Source organism: Diabrotica undecimpunctata, chromosome 4 (assembly GCF_040954645.1).
Source record: "Diabrotica undecimpunctata isolate CICGRU chromosome 4, icDiaUnde3, whole genome shotgun sequence".
NCBI classification, from domain to species: domain Eukaryota; kingdom Metazoa; phylum Arthropoda; class Insecta; order Coleoptera; family Chrysomelidae; genus Diabrotica; species Diabrotica undecimpunctata.
In genome coordinates this window covers 27,566,804-27,591,310 of record NC_092806.1, presented here as the reverse complement: position 1 = coordinate 27,591,310, position 24,507 = coordinate 27,566,804, and the positions used below count along the sequence as shown (strand labels likewise).

The window sequence follows — 24,507 nt, the reverse complement described above, 5'->3', positions numbered from 1 at the left end:
TCTTAGTCGTTAACCTGATGCAGGTACCGTGATATCATGAAGCTATTAGCTAAATTTCCCAATGTTCATCCACGTTTTTCTATCTTCTGCCATTCTAGCACATTCTGACAATGGAGCGCCAATGGTAGCAACAATATGGTCCGTGTATCGTGTGGGAGATCTACCTCTATTTCTTTTGCCTTCTACTTTTCCCTGGATGGTAAGTTTTTCAAGACCATTTCTTCGAAGCACATGTCCAAAATAGCTTATTATTTGTTCTGATATTTGTGTTCTTAGTCTTCTATTTAAGTTTAGCTGGTCCAGTATGGATTCATTTGTTCTTCGGGCTACCCATGGTATTCTCAGCATTCGTCTCCAGCAGTACATCTCAAATACATCAATGTTCTTTTTGTCTTTCTCAGTAAGGGTCCAGCATTCCGATGCATAAGTAAAAACTGAAAAAACTAGACTTCTTACTAGTCTCATTTTTGTATCGGTAGATATTTCATGGCTTTTCCAAATTTTTGTTAATTTTGACATAGCGCTTTTTGCGATTGCTGACCGCCGCTTTATTTCTTCAGTACAGCCTCCTTTGTTGGTTATTAATGAGCCCAGATACACAAATTTATCTACAACAGCGATATTGTTTATCATGACCAGATGATTTTGATTGTTGTTAGCTCTGTCAATTATCATGATTTTCGTTTTATCTCTGTTTATTTAATGTAAGGCCCATCGTTAAGCTTACGTCTTCTATCCGTTGTAGCAGGTGAATCAATTCAGCTTCAGAACTAGCGAGGATAGTAGTATCATCTGCATATCTCAAGTTGCAAATCTTCTTCCCGCCAATGGCGATGCCACCGTTCCAGTCCTCAGTAGCTTTCCGCATTATCCATTCACCATAGATATTAAATAGAATTGGGCTTAGTATGCAGCCTTGTCTCACGCCCTTTGTGACCCTGAAACTATCGGTTAGTTCCCCATTTATTCTAACTCTGGCATAATTGTTATAGTACAGGCTTTTAATTAGCAGTATTAGATGATTGGGGACTCCCATTTCAAAAAAACCTGCCATATGTTACTCCAGTTGACGAAATCAAAACCTTTACTATAATCTATGAAGCACAAATATGTTGTGATGTTGAATTCTCTGGATTCATAGAGGTTAACCTTCTTTAAAAACAAAACAAAAACAAGATCTGTTATGATTAGGTATTTGTCAGATGTCAATATTAAATTTTAAAACAGAACAAATAATATGAAAGCTATGATTACACCCTACATTTATAATTTTAATTATTACAATTTCTTAAATTTTAATGAAAGTATTAGAAAAAATGTCTATTTTTACTTTAAAAGGCAAACAAAAAAAAGTGTTACCGGGGTTGCACTAAAACGTCTAGGGGTAGAAACTAGACTTACACTCTCTGCCACTCGAACAAATTCATCTCCAAACTGCGATGGGACAAAACAAAATTGAAGTTGTGAAAGTTGGGGCACTAGAACGCAAACTTTGGGCTCGGCTGAACAGGTACAACTGAACACAATGGCAACATGTGGTTATCTTTCAAAATTGTTGTAATTGCTGTTTTATAAATATCTCAGATGGGATACGGCATACAAATAAAATAAACAGTGATTACCCTTATCGAAACTGATGCATTACTTTGAGTATAAATCACTTTCTCTAACAAATTTTACCGGCTTCTTCAAACTACACACTTACGTCTGTTCTCAACGACCAACCATTCAAACCTTACTTCTAACTGTAATTACACATTTAACTTAATACTTACAAGAGGATTGAAATAATACTTCGGTTTTTAGCAAATACGAGGGGATATCAATATATACCAAGGAATTTAAAAATGTTACAACCATGTTCTAAATGAATAAGTTTTGTGAACTTGTAGAACATATTAAAAAACGGTAAACATCTTATCCTTCAACTAATAATGGAAGTAACAATAGAATGAAAGCGTGGTCCTGGTAGAAACGGTAGCTGCAGAAGCGGAAGAAAGTTAATTTAGACTGTCAAAGTTGAAATACGCTTTTTGAAGTTCCTTATAAATTTTTAGAGAATTAAACAGTATTAAATACAGTGGTATTAAATACAGTGCTGAAGATGGGAAAGGAATGCGAAGTCATAAAAACCATACAAACGAAAAACTGGAATATTTGGGCCACATAATGAGAGGAGAAAAGTACTCTCTGCTTAGACTCATAATCCAAGGAAAAATCTCAGGAAAGAGAAATGTGGGACGTAGGAGGATTTCCTGGTTGCGAAATTTAAGGGAGTGGTATGGGTGCAGTTCAATACAGTTGTTCAGAACTGCAGGCAACAAAGTAAAGATTGCTGTAATGGTAGCTAACCTCCGATAGGAGACGGTACTGCAAGAAGAAGAAATACAGTTCCGTAGTTGTATTCATAGAAATTAGATGTGCCTTCGGTACAGCAACATTAGAGACTCCAATAAACCGCCCATTGTTTGAATTTAATACAATAATTATTGTGCCTTAAATTGTGAAATTTGTGGCATTCTAACAGCAATATAGTTTATTGAACCACCTACCATATGAGTGTTAATAGCGGGGGAAACCCCTGACCCCAAAAAACCCACAAAACCAGCTATGTTTGGAAATATATTCGCTAATCAAAGTGATGCCGAAATGGATCTTTCTGTAAGTACTCCAATTCCAATCAATTTGATGAATAATCCAAATACAACCAATCTGAATGAGACACAACAAAAAGTAGCAAAACAGGTAAAGCAAGCATTTTTATTCAATAGTAATGATCTAGGCCCATATCAGGTACATATCGAGAATAGCTCTACTAAGTTTAAAGGTAAACTAAATCCTTTAAATATTGGTGAAATTATTTTGTCCAACTTTCCTGAAGCAGACAGTATGATTTCAAGTATAGACGCCATAGGCCGAAATAGAATTAGAGTCAAATGCAAAGATTATAAAACTGCTAATAACCTCATTAAAAACAAAACTCTAGAAATATTTCGTTTAAATAATTTAGATCTGTATATTCCAAAATTTATTTTACACAGACAAGGAGTTATTAGGGATATAAACACAGATTTATCAAAAGAGTATATTAAAAATAGAATTAAACAGTATGATAGTCATTGCATATTTGAAATTGCAAACGTTAAAAGAATTACGCGTAAAGTAGAAAAAATTGTTAACGAGGAAAAAATTGTCGAACATGTCCCTACTAAGTCTTGTGTTGTGACCTTTAAATCGCAAACTCTACCTAAATATATAGTCATCAATAAGGTTATTAAAAAAGTTGAAATATATAAACAGAAAGTTTTGTTATGTTATGTTATGTTTGTTATGCATATGTTATATGAAATCAATGTAGGAGTCAGCCAAGATGTAACAGATGCCAAGAAACTCATAATTCAAAGAATTATACAAAAATTGAGTTCACACAAGTATGTTTCAGTTGAAAGCGGAATCATTTGACCACAAATTTAAGTGCATGCCCAGAATTTACACGACAAAAGTTAATAAAAGTGACGATGGGTTTAACAAACATTAATTTTTACGATGCAAATAAACATGTATACCATACAACTTACCTATAGAATATAAAATTTCACTAGTAAACATTTTTAACAATATTTGGAAAAATAAGACACCAGTACCAAATAATTGGAAAGAGTACCTGGTAATTCCGATTAAAAAACCTGACAGACCAGAACGTGATCCAAGTTCTTACCGATCTATCTCCTTATCTTCATATCTTTTAAAAACATTTAAAAGAATAATTAAAAATAGGTTTGAACATTGGCTAGAACGCGATGGTATACTTCAAGTTCCCAATATGGTTTTCGGAAGTCTAGGTCCACTCAAGATGCAACTACATCTCTAGTTACTTCAATTCAGCTTAATTTTACATCAAATAAGTCTACAGCAGCTGCGTTCCTTGACATTTCTGCTGCTTTTGATAATGTCAATTTAGACATTCTTTACCAAAAAATGTTGTATATTGGAATCCCTAGGTCATTTGCTCTCTTTTTAAAATCTTTATATTCTAACAGACTAACTTTTTTAAAAATTAATAATGAGGAATTTTCATACCCCCGACTAACTAATATTGGATTGCCACAGGGGAGTATTTTAAGCCCGATTTTATACATCCTGTACAACATAGATCTTGAAGTTAGTATACCGAACCATACAAAAATTCTTTAATATGCTGATGATGTTGTTTTATATACAGCATGAAAATTGTTAAGTACCTGTAAGGATAATTAGAAAGTCACATTAGAAATCGTAAATAAGTACTATGAAGAAATAGGATTATCAATTTCTGACACAAAAACTGAGGTGTGTTAACAAAAACATAGAGTTCCACAAGGCAATCTTAATGTGGGAAAGTTTAATTTCCCTATAAAAAACTGTATTAAGAATCTTGGTACCTATCTAGACAGGAAATTGTTATGGAAAGATCACATTCATCAAATTCTTAAAAAATCAGAAAACTCAATTAACATTTTAAGAGCTTTCTGTAAAACAAATTTTGAGCAGACCCAAATATTGCTTTGATGTTTTACCGTAACATGATCAGGCCGATTTTCGATTATAACTGTCATTTATTTGGATCAGCGGCCAATACAAATCTAAACAAACTTAAAATTCAAAAAAATAAATGCCTGAGGTTATGCCTAGGTTATTTAAAATCCACTCCAGTCCAAATAATGGAAAATGAAGCGGTGGAACCTCAATTGCATTTACGCCGCCAATTCCTTAGCGACAAATTCACAGTTCGAATTATGTCCAAAAATTGTAAATACCTTCAAGATCTTAATGAGCTATCAGTTTTAGACATCACCCATAGGTATTAGAGAACTAAAAAATCTATACCTTTGGTAGAAAGCTATCAGTAAGCAAAGCTATAAAGTAAAGACGGTAAAATATAACGATATTCTCTATAAAAGCGAAATTTCGACCTACTACGGTGAAATGCCAAAAACACTATTTTCTAGAAAGGTTAGGATATGTTACTTAAACTCACATTTATTCCCAAATATCTTTGATATAATTATTAAAGAAAAATGGACAAATTATCAGTACATTTTTACTGATGGGTCAAAAGATGCAAATGGAACGGGCTGTGCAATGTTCCACGAAAATAAAAGTTACCATCACCAGTATATCTTACCCAGTGAATGCTCAATAACACAGCAGAAATTATGGCAATAATGTTTGCTCTTCAGTATGTAGTACTGAATCCGACTAGCAACTATGTTATATTTACTGACAGTAAAAGCGTGGTCGACAGATTTAACAACATTCAAACAGTCAAACACATAAACCACATTGAACTGAAAATTCTTAAAATTCTTTAAGAAACTATACAATTAGGATTAAATGTAATAATTACATGGATCAAGGGCTATTCGGGAATAAAAGGCAATGAGATCGTTGACAATTTGGCTAAATCAGCATATATGCTTGGAGAAAAAGTAAACAGAAATTTAATTCCAGCGACAGATATTGACACCGTTAGTAGACAAAAACTTAAAAACTTAAAAAACTTAAATAAAACAAAAAAAAAAGAACAAAAAAAAAGCAAAAAACAAAAAAAAAAACAAAAAAGCAACAAAACAAAAAAAAAGAAAACAAAACAAAAAAAAAAACAAAAAAATAATAAAAGAATAAAAAAACAAAATAAAAATATATCAAAACAAAATTTATCTATCCATAAAAATATTAGTTATGTGTAGTACTAACATTTGACTATGAATCTGCAATCAATAATAGGTAATTAAAATTTAGTCGATTTTAACAATAAACACAGACAAGTCTGGATAATTGGCTCTTCCAAAACCATTTTTCAGAAACAAAAAAAACTCACCTAGCAAAAATATTCAATATGCTCTATCTGATCTATTCTTAAGAGTGGCAAACGCCACTTTGTTCTTCATTCGATTTGTCTCTAATTGCAGTAACTTTATCGTTTAACCTGGTTTAGACCATCATTTTCGTATTAAGGTCTTTTAGGATTTGTAGATCGTATGATTGTGATTTCTTTTCTGCTCTCTTCTGAGTTTGACTCGAAATACTCCCACTAGTGCAACGTAGTCCATCTCTAAGACTGCTCCATGATTAGTCTTAATAGGTGTAAAGCGGTTTCGGAATATTTTATTTACTAAGTACTGTAGTCTCTACTCTGTACTCTAAACTAAAGTTCGTCTTTAACCTCTTTGTCTGCAAATGATCCTTTCCTTGACTTAGATGATGTTTGTATTGATAAAGTTGGCTTGTACTTGTAGTAACATCATTCTCTCTACTATTAGTGTAAAGTTAGTAACGAATTTTGAGAACCTTGGGTGATACGATTCCTCCAACTTTACATTCATGTGATCCATCACTCTTTCCCAAGTAGTATACCTTGTGATCTTCCACTTGTATTTCTCCAGAATCTGACCATCTCATTTCTGCTATTCCTATTATATTTCTATATGAATTGTCTTTGCCTAATGTATTACATTTTATATTTTTCCTGCTTTGTATTAAGTTTTGACTGCACTTAATACAAATTATAATATTTTGGTGAACTCAAAACTGTCTTCTTCGGATACTCGATCGAAGGACTTACTTCGGAATTTATTTAAGTATTGAGCATTGTCCTGTTTGATTAACTATCCCCATCTTTATGCTGTTGGCCAAATCTTGACCGTTCGGTAACTTTGGATTCTAATTTTCCTGTTTTATTATGTTGTGTACTTATGATTTACCCACAAATATTTATAAATAGTTTTCCCAAATCAGCATAACCAAAAATAATTTTTGCTAGCATATTGGTTCTTAGTTCCGTATTAGGGTAACTATTGTATTTATATGCTGAAAATCTAACCGCTTGTCTCTCCAAATATTTTGTAATCCTAATTCCAATATTACTGTTGTTATTCCTGCTTTGTTCAGGAGAGTCCTATTCAATTTTTCTGTTCGACCATTCTGTTACAGTGAATAAGGATGAAAATATTTCAATTTTATCCATGTTTTTTTTATATTTCTTGAATTTATTTAAAGAATATTCTCATCATCTATATCATCGTATACTGTGTGTTCTTATTAAAAATTTTACTTTCAATTGTCTTATATTTTCTTAGAATTCTATCATCCATTTTTGGACATAGGCCTCTCCCAACTCCTTCCGTCGATCTCTATCCTTAGCAATACACTTCCAATTTGTTCTGGTTATTCTTTTTATGTCATCTACCCATCTTATCTGTGCTCTTTCTTTTGGTCATCTACCTTTTTAAGATCTCCAATGGTATATTGTGGCGTTTCAACGTTGGTCTTTTGTCTAGCAAGACAAGGCAACGTAACATCTCTACCTGCGAAGCTCTATTTGAGTTTGACAGTTTTTGTTGTATTATTCTCGACTTTTGTTTTTGATCTCAACCAGTCGTTTCCCTTTTTATCTGATATTCGTATACCTAACATTGCTCTTTCCATTGCTCTTTCAATTGTGGCTAGATTATTAATATTTGTCTTGGTTAGGATTTGTCATTGGTTGAGAACTTTATTCCTAAGGTATTTTGTGGTTCTTAAGTATTCAATTAAGTTTTCCAAATCCTGCCCATATCAGTATTACTCTTCTAGTGATTTCTGCACTTTGCTTCTCTTTGTCAAGTTTCAGAATTTGTACTAGGTAGATATATTCCGGAATCTTATTGCCATTTATAGTTATACGTCTGGGTTGTCTGCATTGTTTTTGTCGTATTCATTTTTAGCCCGACGTATTGGAAGCTGTCTGAGAGTTCCTCCATTAGAATTTGTAATTCCTCATTTGTGCTCACTATAATCACGTCGTCAGCGAATCTGAGGTGGTTCAAATATATATATATATATATATATATACCCGGTATTTAGGCGTTCGACGCCCTTCCGGTAGGGATCTATGGAGGAGTATCACCTAGCCGCAAGCCCTTATCTCTTGCCGTACTGCTCCACCATAGGCCGATCAGATACCAGCATATTCTAGACTAAGCCGCAGATTCATTTTAGAATTTTAAACTGCTGCGTTAGCCTTTTTGTTTTCTGCACACCGAGCTGGGGATCGAACTGACATCTCTCGCATTGAAGCGAAGGAGAAGCCAGCCTCCCAGCCCGCTTGGCCAATCCGATCGACGAGGTGGTTCAAATTCTTGCCATTAATGTTGATGCCACATGTTGACCAATTAGTAGTTTTAAAGACGCCTTGTAGAGCTAGATTAAAAAGTTTTACAGACATTACGTCGCCTTGTCTAACTTCTCTCTTAATGGGATTGGAATTTGTATTTGCGTTTAGTTATACTATCACAGTTTTCATATTTATTATGCATTAGTTGCCTCTATCTCGAATCTATTTCACAATAATTATTAATATACTAAGTGACATAGAAATCCGAACACCCAGTTTAAATGATTTTATTTCAATAAAATTTGGTGTAATTTATTTATCTTACTGAAAAAAACAAGTGAATAAAGTTTTTAGCCTTATCAGTTGGAGATTCCGGTTTTTATACTTTTTGTTTTTAAATTCACTAACAATCTAAAAATGAATATTTCAGCCGCAGTAAAGATCCAAAGTTGGCGGATTAGGGTTCTTGACATTCTTTACGATTGGTTACGATGCCTAGAGTACGTAGACCTGTACGATTTCGTCAACTTAGTGAGTTTGATAGGGGCCGTATAATGGGACTTCGGGAAGCTGGAATTTCTTTTCGGGAAGTTGCAGTTAGAGTGCAAAGAAGTGTAGACACCGTGGTTAGATGTTGTCAGGTATGGCTTCAAGAAGGCCGTACGCAAAGAGCAAGGGGCACTGGACGCCGCCGTAGAACAACAGACCGTGAACATCGCCGCCTAAGATTATTGGCCTTAAGAGACCGTTTCTCCACTACCAGCTCCATTGCAAATGAATGGTTTGCAGAACACGGAGGACATATTGACATGCGAAGTGTTTACCTACGAATGAGAAGTTTTGACCTGTTTTCATACCGACCACACTGGGTCCTCCCTTTAACTCCAGAACACCACCGTAATCGCCTTCGGTGGTCCAGAGAACGGTCACTCTGGAATCAGGAATGGAACAGTATTGTCTTTAGTGACGAGTCTCGATTTTATTTAGGCATGCACGATGGTCGAGCGAGGGTTAGAAGGCGACGTGGTGGAAGGAGGAATCCACAGTTTTTTGTTGAAAGACATGTTCATCACACTGTTGGAGTTATGGTTTGGGGTGCTATAGCTTCTGGTTCCAGGTGACCTTTAATCTTCATAAGAGGTAACATGAACGCGCAGCGTTATATCCAAGAAGTTCTAGAACCCCACCTTTTACCCTATCTTGACACCCTGGCAAATCCAAAGTTCCAACAAGATAATGTCCGACCACATGTTGCAAAAGTCACAATAGACTTCTTTCAACGTAATGATGTCACATTGTTAGCATGACCACCAAGATCTCCCGACTTATCCCCAATTGAGCACGTGTTGGATTGGGTAGGAGATCGCTCAATTTGCAACGTCCTCCTCAGACTCTACAAGCACTTCGAGAGGAGTTGGTGGTTGCCTGGAATGAGATGCCACAAGAGGACATTGACCACCTGATCAGAAGCATGCCTAGGCGCGTTGAAGAATGCGTAACACATCGGGGTACATCCACACATTATTAAAGGTAAAAGGGCTTTAAAGCAATGCAATCATTTTGAAATTTCAATCATTTACTTATTATGCTTCATTAAGTACTTATACAAAATTTTATTAAAATAAAATCATTTAAACTGGGTGTTCGGATTTCTATGTCACTTAGTATAGCTTGTTCGTATTTCTTCACACACTCTATCAGTGTTCTTATTGTCAGCAGATGGTCTGATGTACTATATCCTTTACAAAAATCAGCCTGTTCAACCGGTTGGTAATTGTCCATTTTGTAAGTCAACCGATGGTTAATAATTTTCATAAACAGTTTGTAAACGTGAACAACCATGTAAGTCTATAAGTCTTTAGATTACATTTGTCCCCTTTTTTGTTTAAGAGTATTACTAGACTCTCGTTCCAATCTTTAGGAATTTTGCTATTATGGAGACATCTATTGAATGGCTCTGTTAGTATAGGAATTGTAACTGCCTGGCTTGCTTTTAAGAGCTCAGCAATTACACCTTCGTGTCGTGGAGCTTTATTATCTTTTAGCTCTCTTGAAGCTATTTCTATTTAGAATCCCCGTTATATTTGTTAGTACTTCTGATGTTACGTTTTGTTACTATCTTTGATATTTTAGCTTCCTTATTATTGGTATCTTCAATTTTAATAATTTTTTGGACACCCAGTGTTGATATTATTCATTTTAGGCCTCTGTTGTATTGAATGATTTGCTCTATTAAGTTGTGGTTCCATTTCTATGTCGCGTTTTAGTTTTTTTCCAATAGTTTTCTACGTATGCTTGAGTATGACATTTGTTTTCTGCTAGTAGTTGTCTTATTTCCTTCATTAGTTTAGTTTCGTTGCTTGTTTTGTCTTCTTTAGTTCTTGTTTTCTTTGCGGCACGTGACATGAGAAAAATCCTCTATCAGAGTTAAAAAATATTCTTCATTTGTAAAATATTTGTAAAGTTGGAGGATTGATGGGGCCTAGCTCTTCTTCTTCTTCTTCTTCTTCTTCTTCTTTTTAATGTAAACATGCTTGTGTCTGTTTTTCAATGTGTCTCCAGTAAGTTGTCATTTCATCGTTTAGGTCTTCCAACTGATCGTCTTCCTATTGGGGAACCGTCTCTTGCCGTCTTTACTACTCTATTTGTTGTCATTTGGCTTATATGATCGTTCCATTCTACTCTTCTATTTCTTACCCAGTTCTTGATGTTCTCCACCTTGCATCTACGTTGTATATCTGTACTCCTAGCTCTGTACCGTAATGTCTTGCTATTAATTTCTCTAAGTGTTTTCATCTCTGCTGTTTTTAACATCCTTTTGTCCTCTCTATGTCAGGTCGTCTTTCTGCCGCGTATGTCATTATTGGTCTGATGATTGTTTTGCAAATTCTGCCTTTCATTTCCTTCCCGATATTTTTATTTTTCCGTATTGTTTCATTCAGGCAGCCTGCAGCTCTGTTTGCTCTAACCACTTGATCTTCTACTTCAGTTTCGAGCTTTATGTAGCTAGATAATGTGATGCCTAGATATTTAAACTCCATCACTTGTTCTATTATCTAACCTTCCAACTCCAATTTACATCTTAGTAAATTTTCTGTCGTAACCATGCATTTTGTGTTTTTTGGGGAAATTAACATGTTAAATTTTCTGGCGGTTATATTAAATTGGTGCAGCGTAAGTTGTAAATCGTCTTCACTTTGAGAGAGTAGTATTGTGTCGTCTGCATAGCAGATTATTTTAAGTTGTTTTTCTCCCATTTGTTTTTTTAGTTCCTTCTTTTTTTATCATTTCATCCATAATCAGGTTGAACAATAGAGAACTCAGGGAATCTCCCTGTCTTATCTAATTGCCAGCTTCAATAGAGTCGGTTAGTTCTTCTTAGAGTCGGTAGTATCTCTCTTGCGTACAATAAGTGGATAACGTCCTTTAATTTGACCCGGTCAAATGTTTTCTTAAGGTCCACGAACATAGATATTCCAGTTGTTTGTATTCTAATGATTTCACTTGCACTTGTTCTTTAGCTAGTCTTATAATTATATTCAGTTTATTTGTTATCACTTTGGTTGTTAATTTTAGTGCTGTGTTTAAGAAGTTAATCCCTCTGTAATTTTTCCAGTACGATTGGTTTTTTTTGAAGAAAGTTATTAGGATGCTTGATCTCCATTCTTAAAGAATTCTGTTTTGTTCTATTATTTTTTGGATTAGTTTTAATAGTTGTTTGGTCAGATCTGGTCCTCCGTACTTAAGGAGTTCGTTCGGTATTCTGTCCTCTCCTGGTGATTTTCTATTCTTTAATTTCCTTAATGCTCCCTTTACCTCTTCCTCCTCAATATTTATACGTTCGTTTTTTTGTCACCTCTGGTGTTGGTGGTTCATTATCATCACCTTTAGCGAATAGGGATCGAAAGTAGTCTACCCATGTTTCCTTCTGAATATGTTTCGGTTTTACTAGTTCGTTCATCTCTTTTCTTTGTCCTCTGATCATTCTCCATATTTGTTTTTATGTTACGCAGATGTCGTGTTCCATCTGTTATTATGTTGTTATTATGTTATCTGTGATTATGTTGATGCGTTAATTATGTTATTTTTGAGCTTTTCTCAGCATTCCTCGATGTTATCGTGATCTAATATTTCATTCCCAGTGATCTTCTCTGATATTCTTTTTCTGTTTAAGTATTCCGTGGATTCCATATTAGGTCCTTAGACTTTGATTTTTGTTTGCGTTGGCGCCGCTCTCTTGGGTGTGAAGTATTTCAGGATGATTCTTATTTTACATAATACTAGGCCATGGTCGCTATCTACATCTGCTAAGATGAGGCATCTAACGTCGATTATTTTCGATGAGTGTATATCTCTGTTGGTTATAACATAATCTATCATAGATCTTTGTCCAAGGGTGTTATTAACTGTATATTTGTGTTGGTCTTTGTGGTCAAAAAATGTGTGGGTTATCATCAGTTCTCCATTTTCGTTTTTAGCATCCTCGTTATGTTTTTGCTTAATTCCAGGTATTACTTGACTACCTATTCGAGCGTTAAAATCCCCCCATATTATAATCTTCCCTCTGAATTGATCTACTACTTGTTGTAATTGGTCATAAAACGTTTCCCTTGTTGTTTGAGGCTTGTTATTTTCTGAGCCATAAACTCCGATGGTGTTCAGGTCTTTCTTCTCCATTCTTATCCTTGCTGTTACCATCCTTTCTGATATGTATTGACACTCTTTGATGTGATTTTGGTACTGTTGGTGTATTAGTAATGCTACACCTTCTTTGGCTCTGTTTTCTTTCGCTACTTCACTGTAAGTTAGTATGTATTTCCCTATTGGTATTTTCGTTTTCCTTTCTTTTTTGTATGCTGTAGAGCAGAAATGTCTATTTCTTTCTGATATTCCAAGTAGTAAATCTTATCTGGGTTTTGGATGTTTTTCGCTTGTCCTTATTTATTGCCGTCGTTGTCTTTACAGTATCAACCTGGTTCCGAGGCTGTACATTCTTCTTTGAAGGCCTAACTCTGAAGGCATGAGTTATTCTTTTAAAAAATTCTCTGGCTGCTGCAACTCTCATGCGTGAATCCTATTTAGTGTCGCTATAAAACCGATCTAGTCCACTTCTTTCCAAATGATCTTGTGTTGAAATTTTTTATTTAAATTAAAACACAAACACTTTTAGTTATAAGATGTATTAGAAACCCAATTATAATTAAAGCTATATATGTATTGGATCAGTGCATGCAGCCAGAATGGGTGGTACCACACTAGTTGATAAGTACCACAACTACACGAAAATCTATGTTTTTGTTATATTTATCATTTTACTAACTGTGATAAGAAAAAATATAGAAAGAAATAAAAACATTATTAGGAAATATAATTGGAGAATAATCTTCGGTTGTTTATCTGTATCGGGTATATCCAATCCTTGCACGGTTAGTCACACGATCAGTCACAGGTCTGACTTTTGGTGGTTTTTGATTTGGCAATAGGTGGTAAATTTCAGACAAATCAAGGTAATCATCAATCGGTGATAGTAAATATTTTACGGCATCATCCAGGATTCTATTATACTTATCGGGGCTACCATTTGTGAAAAAGTCCTCTCTCAATTCAGGTAAATTGTCTAACCCATTATTAGGTCTTAAGGGTCTTTGGAGTCTACTTGTCCACCATGGAGGTATATAAAAGCCATTGACAACGTTGAAAAGCAACTGAAATTGTATTAATAATTTTAGTATATAAACTAAAGTTGATCTACCATAAATAAATAAAATTCAAGCTAATGACAAAATTAAATGTTACAACCATCATATGAATATTAAAATTTCAAGTATCTCATTTCAGAAATTATTGTTTTTCGCCTGATGATCTCTGACGGTATCTGTTAGGTAGTTTTCAGGATCCTGATCCTGAGTTGGAGATAGGAAAGTCTCCCTTTAGGGAAGCGTATTCCACTTCCAAATAACCTAGTTATCAGGTTTTTTATTTGAGTTAAAACGCAAACATTTTTAGTTATGAGATTTATTAGAAACCTGTGTATAATTAAAGCTATATATGTATTGGATGAGTGTAAGAAACAAGAATGGGTGGTAGGGAACTAGTTGGTAAGTACCACAACTAAATGGAAATCTATGTTTTGTTACATCTATCAATTTCATTAATAGTGTTGAGGGAAAAAATATAAGAAGGAATAACAGCATGCAATAAATATGGAGGAATATACTCTATAGCATTTACAATTGCAAATACATTCTTTAAGAAAAAATCGAACAGAAAATGGACTTGGTAGCACCGAATGGTATCACTAAGTACGAAATTGGCTTCATTCTATTAAGCCAATATATATCATTATATTAAGATTAAGTACTAAAATAAAAGATGTCAGTGTAATAAACAAATTTAAAATAGGCAGTGACCAAAGACTAATCAGAGCAAAAATTGTTCTAGATCTGAAACTAGAAAGATACAAGAGTAACCGGTATAAATATTAACAATCTAAAAGAAAACCCAGATCACTACCAAAGGACAATTGATGAAAGACTCCATGACCAAATAGACAGCTCTTAATTAATGGAAATAATCCTCGATAGTGCCAAAGAAATCGGAGGCCCGCAACAACGAAATGAACATAGTAAACTGTCTGATAAAACTAAAATAATGCTAAAACAAAGAAGGGAAATGTAAGTAAGTAGCAACATACAGAGAATACAATACACAGAACTTTGTAAGACAATAAGGAAAAGTATTAAGGAAGACATCAGCAAATACAATGAAAGACTGGTCGAAAATGCAATCGAAAACAGGAAAAACTATAAGAAAACAAGAAAAGCATTAATCATTGGGAAGAAGCAACGTTACTCTAACAAACGAAAACACCAAAGTTATAGACAGAATAAAATAATAAAACTCGTGACTAAATTCTACAGAAAAATAAACAAAGCCCCTGACACACTTGAAGAAGTAATCAGTAACCAAAGAAGTCCTTACGGAAGAAGTAGAATCGACAATTACAAAAATGAAAAGCGGTAAAGTAGCTGGAATAGATGGTATAACAGTGAAACTGCTTAAATACGCCGGCAATAAAACCTGGAAAATCTTAGCAGATATATTTACGAACTGCCTAAGATCGAAATGCATACCAGACCACTTCTTCTTCTTCAGGTTCCTGCTCCTCTCGGAGGTTGGAAATCATCATCGCTATTTTAATTTTATTGGCCGCGTTTCTAAATAATTCTAATGAGCTATAACTGAACCACTCTCTCAAATTTCTTAGCCAGATATTTTGCGTCGTCCTGGGTTTCTCTTCCCTTGTGTCTTTCCTTGCATAATGAACGTAAGTAATACGTACTTCTCGCTTCACATTATATGACCCAGAATATTGAATCTTTCTAATTTAAACTGTTTTTATGACTTCACATGCTTTCTTCATTCCTTGTAACACCTCTATATTAGTTACTTTTTCAGTCCACGATATTGTGTGGATTCTCCTGTAGCACCACATCTCAAAGGAGTTTAATTTTTTGATTTCAGACTGTTTTATTGTCCACGCTCCCATGCCGTATAGTAAAGTAGAAAAAACGTAACGACGTAGCATTCTTGTGCGGATCTCTAGATTAAGGTTACGGTTGCAAAGTAAGTTCTTCAATTTTATGAACGTGTTTCTTGCCATTTCTATTCTTTCTTTTGTTTGATCTCCATCTTCGGTTAGCCACGTTCCTAAATATTTATATGGTTTTTTTGAGAATATCATTGATTTCCTTTTCTTGAGATTCATTTGCAGTGTACCTTTCACATGTATTGTATACATGTTGTATTATGTACTGTAGATCTTCCATGTCACTTGCAAATATGACCGTATCGTCCGCTTATCTAATATTACTAATGATATTTCCGTTGACCAAAATACCTTCCACAATATCCAAAAAAGCTTCTTGAAATATCTTAAGAGTGGTGAAAGTATGCACCCTTGTCGAATTCCTCTAAGTATACTTACTTCCTCTGTCAGTTCTCCTTCGGCTCTTATTCTTGCTTTCTGATTTTGATACAGATTCGATATAATTTGTAGATCTCTACTATCTATGTTTTTGGTCTTAAGAATACTTAAAAGCTTTTCATGTTGAACTCTGTCAAAAGCTTGTTTAAAATCTAATAATAATAGTCTCCCGTTTTATACCGCTGTCGCGGCTTTGGGAGTATAGCAGGGTAGTCTGCTATATCTAGGGCCTACGGTATACAAGGAAGGTAACATGGCCAGTGCTACGCTTCAACCGTCTATTATTACCCCTGGTTTTACCCAAGGTACTCATTTTTATTCAGGCTGAGTCGACCTGGGGCCTATAGACATTTTTAAAATGTCTAGATGTTCTTGCCGGCGGTGGGATTCGAACCCCGGACCACCGGCTTGCGAGGCAAACATCCTACCGCTTGCGCTACGCAGGCCCTTTGTTTAAAATCTAAAAAATCTAAAAATCTTTTTAAAATATAAATCCAGGCCACTGAAATGCAGCAAACATAATTCTCATTCATAAGAGAGGTAACAAAGGGGATATCAAAAACTACAGACCTATAAGTCTACTACCAATCATATACAAGATTTTCACAAAGATCATCAACAACAGATTAATAAACACATTAGATGCTGCACAGCCGAAAGAGCAAGCTGGCTTCAGAAGTGGATTCAGTACCATGGATTATATTCATACTCTTTGAGAACTAATGAGTAGAGCTAAAGAATATGAAATACCAAGGCAATAATAGAAGCCTTCACCAACCAAGGCATTGACAGACTGTGACAGTGACCGTGACAGAAGAACTGTCAATAGGTGGTCTACTAGAATTACACTGTGGTATCCAATAGACGTAAAAAGACCAAGGAGACGTTCAAATTTAAGATGGGACTATGACATAAGGAAACAAGCCGGTACAACATGGCACAGAAAAGCCAATTTTAGACAATCGTGGGCAGAAATGAAGAATAAATATGTAAAAGAGGCTGCATCATAATCGGTAGAATATGCTGAGAATGATGATGATTATAATGATACTGGTAAGCAACCCAATGGGACTTTGTCCCTTAGCAATTCACCATATGATGTGGTGAGAAGTCCAGTCAAAAACAAAAATCGTAACGTGACCCTAGTTCACTGGTTTACTAGTTATAATTTGACTATAGATTTAATGAAGGATTCTTTTTCTTGCAGTACCGTCTCCTATCGGAGGTTGGCTACCATCACAGCAATCTTTAATTTGTTGGCTGCAGCTCTGAACAACTGTATTGAACTGCACCCATACCACTCCCTTAAATTTCGCAACCAGGAAATCCTCCTACGTCCCACATTTTTCAATTTCCCAATGAAGGATTGTAGCACTTCAATTATTGGAACTGTTTAAAAGAACAAAAAAGAACTGCATACGGAATTTATAAGTGCTAAGAGGCGTGACCAATATTTCTCCATATTTGTTTCCAAGAATAAGTAACTACCGTCTCGTACATCCCAAAAGTAGGCAATAATTTTATGTTTGAAGGATTGTACATCTTTCTTCATCTCAGGCCACCTTTAAAAAGTATTAGAAAAAATTAATTTGTCTTGATTATGAGGTGCCAATACCGTTTCATATCCTGAGATTGCATAGAGCAATAACATTAATTATACAGTGTGTCCATAAAGTATGGAATAAATTCGATAAATTCGAATAAAATTTCATTATACAAGGTGATACACATTACAGTGATGACGACATCGGCTTTTTTTTTAAAATGTAACACCCTGTAGTTTAGGACATTTTTAGATCGATAAAAATGAGCTGATTTCAAAAAAGTATAATACTCAGGTCTAATTAATATAATTTGAAAGATATGCTCTTAGAAAATAAATTATTTATTATCAATTGCAAAAAAGTAGCCTACTTCTAGTTTTTGGTAAACTGTAATTATTTTTAGTAACGTTCAATAACAATTAAGTAGTACAATAATTGCATTAATTCCTGAATGTTCTGTATTATTGCTTAGAATTAATTTTAAGTAGAAATGAATTTGAGTGTAAAGCAAAGAATTGAAATACTCATGATGATTGGGTATGGAGATAAATCGTGAACTCAGATGGAAAATATCCTCAGAACTCAGAAATACCCATCACGCAGTCAACAGTAAGTAAGATTGAAAAGAAATTTCGAGAAGCTTGTACAGTTGAAAATGTACGCAAATCAGGTCGTCCCTCTGTAAATTATGTTACAACATTAGATGTTCTACTTGCTTTTGAAGAAGATGCGCACACTACTTCTGTTCGTAAGGTTAGTAGTGATCTCGATGTTTGCAAAACAACGGTACACAAAGTACGTAAAAGTAAGTAAAGTAAGTAAAATGCACAGTTGTACAGGAATTAAACGAGGATGATCTAGATAAAAGAATACAATTTTACGAAATAATGATGGATAACAGCCACCGAAAATCTCTCTTGGTTCAAAATAATATTTTTTCTGATGAGGCTACATTCAAATTAAATGGGGAGGTCAATCATCAGAATTGTAGATACTGGGCAAAAGAAAACTCCAACTGGATGCGGGAACATCATACACAATATCCGCAAAAGGTAAACGTATGGGCTGGCATTGTAAGAAATAAAATCATTGGACCCTACTATTTCGAAGGTAATTTAAACGGATCAGCATACCTTCTCGTACCTACTTTAGTTAATTTATTCCCCAGTACAATTAATCTTGGAGGTTTTGATAAAAGCTTATGGTTTCAACAGGATGGTGCGCCTCCGCATCATACTTTGGATGTTCGAAATTGGCATCTAAACGAAATTTTGAGACAGGTGGATTGGAAGACGTGGACGTATTGAATGGCCAGCGAGGTCGTCAGATCTCAATCCTCTGGATTATTTTATATGGGGTCATTTAAAGAATGTTGTTTATAAAACAAAGCCTGCAAATATTGGAAACTAAAAACAAAAATTCGTAAAGAAATAAACAAAATTTTTCAAGAAAGCATAAACAAGGTTCTACAAGAATTTGTTCAACGTTTGGGTTACTGTCAAATATAACAAGGGCTACAATTCGAACAATTAAGATTAAGTCATGTATTAATTACTGGATTACTTTCAAGTTATTTATTAGAATTTATTTATAATTTATTAATATTATAAATCAATAAAAATTAATTTTCTAAGCGCATATCTTTCAAATTATATCCGTTAGACCCTTAGTATTATAGTTTTTTGGAATCAGCTCATTTTATCGATTTAAAAATGTCCTAAAATACAGGGTGTTACATTTAAAAAAAAGCCGATGACGTCATCACTGTAATATGTATCACCTTGTATAATGAAATTTTATTGTAAAATGTAGAACATTAAATTTAAAAATCGACGTGTTTTAGATTTTTTTAAAAAGGCTTTTCATTTAGGAAATATCGAATTTATTCCATACTTTACGGACACACTGTATAGCAGATTTTAAAGTAAAGACAGTCAGACAAGATGGAACTGTTGTGGTAACACAAGCTAGGTTACACAAAACTGAGAAATGAAGCAGGTAAACTAATAATGATAAATACAGAAAATGTCTAGGGAATGAAATGGAAGCGTTACAATACCCACACATAAGAAGTGAGATAAAAAACAGTTTTGAAACTATGAAGGCATGTCGCTTATTAGCACAGAATATAGAGTTCTATCAATTATTTTGCTAAAGAAGCTCAATCTCAAGATACGACAAATGTTAGAAAAAAGCTAACTCAAATATCCACAGGAAAAGATAAGAAACAGAACATCGATGCCATTTAGTGTAACATCAGGACTAATACCGCTTATTATCGTTGCTATTCAATTTGGCCTTAGAATAGGCAATAAGTAACATATCGTCTGAGCTAATAGGGGATTTGCAAAACCGAGGATTAAAACTATTGTTGGCCTTTGCTGATAATCTAGATGCACACACACACTATCTCTCTCACGTCTCTAGCAGAGACGTAAGAGAGCTGTTTTCACAACTCGAGAAGGAAACAAGTAGTCTGGGTCTTCGAATAAATGAAGAGAAGTAACAACATAACTCATTTTTATCAATATTTATCGAGATACATTTTTTAACTTTAAATACTTAAAAACGCACTTTTAATTTTTTGTAACTTTTACAGTTTTTTTTAATGCACAAATGAATTTTTGAAGAACCTTATAATCATGGTTATCGACCTTAAAACTCTTCAAGTAACGAATTTTGGTAAATTATATAACGAATTTTCACAAAACTCCAGAGGAAGGCGTAGATAACATCCGTATCGGGCACCAGGTACTCCGGAGGTTCTTTTGCTAATTATATCATGAATTTACACAAATCTCCAGAGAAAGAAGTTGATAATACACTTACGGGGATCCAGGTACACCGAAGGCTGTTGATGTTGTCATATTCGTGTTCTTATTCTTCTTCTGGTTCCTATCCGTTTCGGATGTTGGAAATCATATTGGCAATCATGACCTTGCTCGCTGCGGCTCGAAACAGCTCCGTTGAGGTTTTCTTAAACCATGTTCTTAAATTCCGCAGCCATGATATTCTCCTTCTACCGGGTCCGCGCTTACCTTTGACTTTACCTTGCAATATAGACTGCAGCAGGGAGTAACGGTGCTGATTTCTCATAACGTGTCCCAGATATTGCAATTTTATGCGTTTGATCGTAAACACAATCTCTGGTTCCTTCTTCATTTTTTCTAGAACTTCCTTGTTCGTGATCCTTGCTGTCCATGATATTCTCAGCATTCTTCTATAAAGCCACATCTCAAATGCTTTAAGTTTTTTAATAGTGGTGTCTGTAAGCGTCCATGCCTCCGCCCCGTACAACAACACAGAGAAAACATAGCATCTCAAATGTCTCATTTTTGTATCCAGGGATATGTTGTGACTTTTGAAGATGGCGCTCATTTTGTTAAAGACCGTTCTTGCCTTTCCTATGCGGCACTTTATTTTCTGTACATTGCTCCACTGTTTGTTTATAATAGTTCCCAGGTAGCAATACTGTTTTACTCGCTCTATCTGCGTCCCATTAATGTATAGATGAGCCCCATTTATATTCTCCTTGCTGACAATCATTTGTTTGGTTTTGTGGGTATTAATGTTTAGTCCGTACTGTTGACTGTACTCGTTTATTCTGTCCATTAGCCTCTGAAGTCCCTCTAAACTATCTGCTATCACCATGGTGTCGTCGGCATATCTAACATTGTTTACTCTTTCACCATTTAGAAGGATGCCTTCGTCTATTCCGTAAAGAGCCTCGTTAAAAATATTTTCTGAGTACATATTAAATATCAACGGCGATAGAATACATCCCTGTCTAACTCCGCGTAGTATTTTTATGTGATCTGTTTCTTCTCCGTTAATTTTCATGTATGCGGTCTGATTCCAGTATAGTTCTGAAATTATTCTGAGGTCTTTGTCATCCAGGTCTGCTTCTTTTAAAATGTTTATCATCTTTTGATGTTGAACTCTGTCAAATGCCTTTTCATAGTCGATCAAGCACGCGTATACGTCGCAGTTAACGTCCCTGCATCTTTGAATCAGTACCTGTACTCCGAAAAGTGCCTCTCTGGTACCCACTGCGTTAATGAAGCCGAACTGTCTGTCTGATATTTGTTCCTCGCACTTCTTATAAATTCTTCCATGGACGACTCTAAGAAACAGTTTCAACATGTGGCTCATTAGGCTGATTGTTCGATATTCTTCGCACTTTTTAGCCCCCTGTTTTTTAGGTATCGCTATGAATTCTGATTCTAGCCATTTATCAGGGATGATTCCTGTATTGTATATTTTATTGAAGACAGCCGTGATCCAATTTATTCCTTCATCCTCCAAGAGTTTTAAAAATTCAGCTTCGATATTATCAGGCCCTACAGCTTTTCTGCTTTTCATCCGTTTTATTGCTTCTTCTACCTCGGATTTAAGTATGTCCGGGCCCGTCATCCTCTCTGAAAATGGATGCCTATAATCCGTTCTTTGATCTTGAAAAAGTGTCTCCAAATATATTCTCCATTTGATCTTCATCTCTTGGGTGTCAATGATTAATTTTCCATTGGTGTCTATGAGTTTCATTTGTGTTCTCTTTTTAAAAGTACCCGTTATTTGTTTTACCTTTTTGTGTACATTAAAATTGTCATGCTTGGCTTGTAGTCTTTCTATTTCTTTACATTTCTCTACAGCTTCTTTTTCTTTAGCTTCTCTTATTTTTCTTCTGATGTAAGCCTGCATTTTTTTGTATTCATCTTTATTTCCTTTAATTAACCTTCTGCGTTCCATTAAGTGAAGGATTTCTGGAGTCATCCAAGATTTCTTCTTTGTTTCTTTGTTTGGTTTTAGCAGATCTTGTTTAGTTTTCTTAATTATTTCTTCGAATTGATTGATTTCTCGTTGGATGTTATTTTCTTCTTTTAGTTGCTTAACTTGATTGTTAATATATTCCCCCACTTGCTTTTTAACTTCCGGATGTTGCAGGGCTGTCATGTCGTAGTTAGGTCTAGACTTTTTCTTTATTGTCTTCAGTCTCACATCCATGACTCCCACTAAAGGTATGTGGTCAGATTCAATGTCCGCTCCTGGATATGTTTTGACAGATTTAAAACTGTTTCTGAATCTTCTATTTACCAATATATAATCTATCTGGTTTCTAATTACGTTATGGGGTTTATCTGCTGGTGCCTTCCATGTATACAATCTCCTCGGTGGTAGTTTATAAAATGTGTTTAGAACCACTAGCTTGTTATCTTCTGCGAATATTTCTAGTCTGTCACCTCTTTCGTTTCTTTGTCCTAATCCAAAAGGTCCGATTAGAGACGTTTTCCGTTCGGCCCCAAGTTTTGCATTGAAATCCCCCATTATGATGCTGACTTCGTGTTTAGGTATTCGTTCTAATATATCCTCTATGCTTTGGTAGAGAGTCTCTACTTCCTCGTCGTCTTTATCTGCAGTGGGAGCGTATATTTGTATTATGTTTACATTCACTGGATTGGCTCTTATTTGCAGTAGTATTACTCTGTTGGACACTGGGACAAAATTTAAAATACATCTACTAATTTTTCTCGTTATTATCACACCAACTCCATGCTCTAGTTTTCCATCTAGTGACCCTGAGTAGAATATTCGTGTTCAGCGAACTCGAAAACTCGTCTAGTAACGAGTTTTGGCCAATTATATAATGAATTTTGACAAAATTCCGGAAGAAGGCGTTAATAACACTCTTACTGGGCACCAGGTACCGCGTAGGTTCTTCCCAATATCATATTCGTGTTTAGCAACCTCGAAAGTATCTGAGTAACGAGTTTTTGCTAATTATATAATAAATATAAGGCTATATCTCTGCAATTAATTAACTAAAAGCAAAATTTTTACAAAGCTATAAAGTTACGTTACAATAATAAATGTACTTAAAAGGTCATTTTAATTAGAGAAATGGTTACATGGCAAACTAACTAGTTCACTTAAACAAATTTGAACATAAATTCAATTTGGTTCATTTGAAATCACTATCAATTTTTGATGGTGCTTGGCATTAAATTTGTTTAACTGGTCACTTAATCGATATTTTAGAACATTTTCTATATACAGAGAGGAAAGAACAAAATGAACAGAAAAATCTGGTCTCGTCGGTCGTTGGAATATAACGTAGAAATAATTTGTTGTTTACATGTTAAAAATAAAACTAAAGTTAATTAAAATGATTTAATGTGTAACTTACCACAATTAACAGGAAAATGTACCCCTTCATCTTCGGTGAGACTTTTTAGATGATTAGTCCTGAAAGTCAAACGTTTGGTGTTCAGTCGTCCAATTTTTGATTCTCTTTTATAGCTAGAACAACGGAAGTAATAAAAGAGTTAATTTTAATATAAATATAAATTTCGCCCAACTCTGTGATTATGCTTTTGTTATTGGCATTTGTTAAGTGTTTTAATTAGTTTAAGTATAAGATTTAAATGAGATTTTTTGGTTTTAAACAAATCGTTAATAAATTCTTCCCACGTCAATACTTTTAATTTTAATTTTGAAAAACATTTGAACATTTGAGCAGGGTTTCTTAATCTTTTTGATAAATGGAACCCTTTTTAGTAGTCACTTTTATTGTGGAACCCTTGGTTTGTCTCAATCTCTCTCTTCAATCCAATCCTGACCCCCCCGAGGGAGTATAGTGGTTAACGTGATGTCGTGTATTGTCCGTCTTCAAAGATCTCTCTCAAACACCCAGTGGCGGATCCAAGGGGGGGTCACGGGGGTCATGACCACCCCCAAAACAAAATTAACAAAATTAAATATTCCTAAAAAGAATAATTTAAAACCCATCAACCCTATAAGCAGGAAGTCAAGAGTTGAAATGATTCAAACTAATTTATTCTAGGGGT

At 34.7% G+C, this 24,507-nt stretch overlaps 2 long non-coding RNA genes across 3 annotated transcripts in view; one reads left to right on the top strand and one right to left on the bottom strand.

Moving 5' to 3' along the window:
* The window catches only part of LOC140439337 (uncharacterized), a 432,790-nt gene that overhangs the window by 60,434 nt on the left and 347,849 nt on the right, over positions 1 to 24,507 (top strand). The gene's annotated exons all lie outside the window — the stretch shown is intronic.
* LOC140439336 (uncharacterized) overlaps positions 13,299 to 24,507 on the bottom strand; it is a 393,647-nt gene continuing 382,438 nt past the window's right edge. Inside the window, exons 2-3 of one of the 2 annotated variants that reach the window (XR_011950611.1) lie at positions 23,847 to 23,959; positions 13,299 to 13,839 (exon numbers count right to left, since the gene is read on the bottom strand). This is a non-coding gene — a long non-coding RNA (uncharacterized lncRNA). Of the gene's footprint in view, positions 13,840 to 23,846; positions 24,039 to 24,507 lie in introns of those variants that run through there. The other variant, XR_011950610.1, reaches the window with a different exon arrangement.